Source organism: Mandrillus leucophaeus, unplaced genomic scaffold (assembly GCF_000951045.1).
Source record: "Mandrillus leucophaeus isolate KB7577 unplaced genomic scaffold, Mleu.le_1.0 Scaffold99, whole genome shotgun sequence".
Lineage (NCBI taxonomy): Eukaryota > Metazoa > Chordata > Mammalia > Primates > Cercopithecidae > Mandrillus > Mandrillus leucophaeus.
The window spans coordinates 2,077,099-2,080,975 of record NW_012110807.1 but is presented as its reverse complement, the minus strand read 5'-3'; positions in this window follow the sequence as shown (position 1 = coordinate 2,080,975).

The following is a 3,877-nucleotide window of genomic DNA, read 5'->3' as shown; positions in this document are numbered from 1 at the left end:
GCTAGTTTTTTTTGTATTTTTTAGTAGAGACAGGGTTTCACCGTGTTAGCCAGGATGGTCTTGATCTCCTGACCTTGTGATCTGCCCGCCTTAGCCTCCCAAAGTGCTGGGATTACAGGCTTGAGCCACCGCGCCCGGCCAGGAGTAAACATTTTTATATTTATTTATTTATTATTATTATTACTTTTCAGACAGAGTCTCACTCTGTTGCCCAGGCTGGAGTGCAGTGGCAGGATCTCAGCTCACTGCAACCTCCCCCGACTGGGTTCAAGCCTACCAGGTAGCTGGAATTACAGGCATATGCCACCACGCCAGGCTAATTTTTGTATTTTTAGTAGAGACGGGATTTCACCATGTTGGCCAGGCTGTTCTCGAACTCCTGACCTCAGGTCATCCACCCGCCTCAGCCTTCCAAAATACTGGGCTTACAGACGTGAACCACCACGTCCAGCCAGATGAAACATTTTTAAATGGGCAGAGTAAGCCCTCTACCACGAGCAAAACAAACTGTACAAGGAAACCCAAAGCATGTCCAGGTCCAGCAACGAGGCTCGACCGGCAAGGTTGAGGGTGCGACAGCAGTGGCTAGTAACTGCTGGCTCTGGTCGTGGAAGCCGTTGTCAGATCCAATGACAGGCTCTCGGAAAACCGCCCCGACGCCAGGCATTCAGAGTGCCTCAGTTTGCTTCCTCTTCCATTACCTAAAGGAGCAGGAAGGAAGGGTGGGGGTGGGCAGCTGGGTTCGAGACCCACTAGCTTGGGCCTCCCAGAAGCAACTGCAGACTACAAGGGTCCACGGCTCCCCGCACACGTCTGCCTTGATTCTTGCTGAGGGAAAGAAGTATCTTCCTGAGTGAAATCGGGACATTTTGCTCACACGGAAATGGAGATTTCCAACTTGCCTTGTAAAAATCAGAAGGGCCCAAATTCTCACCAGACAGCTATGAGCATCCGGATGGGACGCTTGCCCTGGTTGCACCTGCCTGGGCGTGACTCTGAGGGTTTGGAAGTGTCTGCCCCCTGCTTGAAGGGTCCCCCACCCTCTCAATGGATCACAAGGCCCTGAACGGTACAGCCGCTCTCAGGAGACCCAGGTCTTCACAGCCCCTCTCTCGTTTGATCACACAACACATTTGAGCACATGACGCTGTGCCCGTGTTGAGTCAGGCCTTGGTCTCCTCACCTGTGGGATGGCCCTCAGCCCTCAGGAGACGGAGACCTGACTTACCCCAGGGTGCATGGTGAGCAACTCGGGGAGGTGTAGTCTCGTGGGGTCCCGGTAGAGCTGGGTGGGGTGACTTCGTCTGAGCCCTGCTTTTGCCCTGGGGCCGCTATAACAAGGGGCTACAAACCTGATGGCTTAAAACAACAGAAATTCACTTCTTTACAGTTCTGGAGGCTGAAAGGTCAAATTCAGGCATGAGCCACTGCACCCAGCCTCCCCCTCTCCTTTCTAAGCGGGCATGGGTCCCCGGATTTATAGGGCCCACCCAAATCCATTATGGCCACGTCTTAATTTGATTACATCTGCAAAACCGCTTTTTCTGAACCAGGTCATGTTCCAGGTGCCAGGGCTAGGACTGGAACATATCTTTTTGGGGAGCACATGTAAACCCACTATCACGAGTGACCCCAGGCATGACCTTTCTGGTCTCTGGGCCTCAGTTTCCTCACCTATAACCTGAGGGCCCTCCCAGCTCTGACAGTCTTGGAGCCAATAACGAACTCCTTGACGTGGCTGGTGGGCTCTGCCGACAGAGAAGGAGTGAGGGGACCATTATACTAACAATAACACGAGTCCACTTGTATTTGCAGAGACCCTTGTGTATGCCAGGCACTAGATATGCTGAATATTTGGTGCACTGATCTCCCTAAATCCTGTTAAGTAGGTGATATTATCACCCCATTTATCAAGAAACGGGCTCAGAGAGGTTTGGGTGCTTGTCCCAGGCTGCACTGTGAGGTTGGCCCTCCAACCTTGGTCTGTGCAACCTTTCCACATTTCTGGCCTCCGGGACTTGAGTGTCCTCACAGTTCCTTCAGCTCTGGGCTCACGACTCTGGACATGCAAGAGAGGGAGTTGACACCCGCCCTCTCACAGCCCTGGGGCACCACCCTGTGGAGCTGGCCCTGCTGCCTGCCCGCCGCCCAGGCTCCTAACGTTAGAGGGCTTCGTGCCCCCTGACCTCCCTCCTGTCAGCAGGGGCAGCCGTCTTTCCTCCATCTGCCTCCCGTTAGGGCTCTGTCACTCAGAGCCTCTGGTTCCAGCTCTCCGCTTCTCTCTCTCTTTTCCTTGCCACTGCCGCTCACTGCCTGGCCAGGCCAGCCCCTTCCTGCCACCCACCTCCAGGGATCTTCAGCAGGATGAGGGTCCTGGGGACAAGGACCCAGAGCTCAGCCCTGTCCCTGCCTCCTAGTCCTCAGGGAATTTGGGAGTCACTCTGACTCGCCAATATACACAGGGGGATGACCTTAATATATAAAGAGCTGCTAAAAATCAACAACAAGAAGGCAAAAATACCAACAGAAACATAGGCAAAGGACATGCACAGGTGAGTCACAAAGGATGAAAAATGGTCAAAAAACAGGGATAGACACTCAGCCTCTCCTGTGGTCCAGTAATGATGGTAGCTGGTAACACGTGGGGTCCTTCTCTAGAACAATCCAACAGAGCCCATTACAGAATAGCAGGTACCATATGGTCCCATTTAGGAAAACGTGTGTGTGCAGGAATCATTTTTTTTTTTTTTTTTTGAGGCGGAGTCTCGTTCTGTCACCCAGGCTGGAGTGCAGTGGCCAGATCTCGGCTCACTGCAAGCTCCGCCTCCCGGGTTCACGCCATTCTCCTGCCTCAGCCTCCCGAGTAGCTGGGACTACAGGCGCCCGCCACCTCGCCCGGCTAGTTTTTTGTAATTTTTTTTTAGTAGAGACGGGGTTTCACCGTGTTAGCCAGGATGGTCTCGAGCCCGTCTCGGCCTCCCAAAGTGCTGAGATTACAGGCTTGAGCCACCGCGCCCGGCCGAATCATTCTTAAAGGCTCCATGCTGAGATGTTAATGGTGATTGTTTTGGGTGTTGGGATCTGGGACTTTTTACTCTTCTTTGTGCATGGATATATTTCCTCTTTTTTTCTCCAATGAGTGTGTCTTACCTGAGACTTATTAATAAAATATTATGTAAGCCCAGGGCAGAGAATCAGGCCCTGACACCCCTCCTGGGATTGAAGGCAGGCCCTGAATACCAGCGGGGGACCCAGGCCTGTCTATAAAGCTTTCTCCCTCTCCCAGCCCATGGAGTGACAGCCTCCTCCTCAGCACGCAGGCCACTCACCCTGGAGGTCCCCCAGCCTGGACTAGTGCTTCACTCACTCCCCTCCTGAGTGGCCGTGAGTCCGCCCACCTGCCCGCCTGGGCTGGCTGCAGGAATGGCCAATCAGCAGCAACTGTGGCCTCTGCCCGAGTGTGTCCCAGTCCCATGCATTCAATAAGAAGCTCAACAAGTCTCATCAGCTCATCACGACACCCCAGGAAGTGACCCCAGGACGCCTGTGTCATGGTCTGGGAGAGACAGCTGACCAAGCCAAGGTCAGCGAGTGAGGGGCCCAAGGAGGGGGCTTCACACCCAGGGCCTGGCTTCCAACCCCTACTGGAGCCCCTTGAAGAAGGGCACCCACCACCTGCCCAGCCCCTGTCCTGCGTGCGTGTGTCTGTCATACTCACCCACACTTCCACACACGCCACTCACACACAGCACACACACCACTCAGATACACTCACACACACAGCACACACACCACTCAGATACACTCACACACGCTCACACTCACCATGCACACCACTCACACACACGTCACTCACACACACTAGCACACACACCAC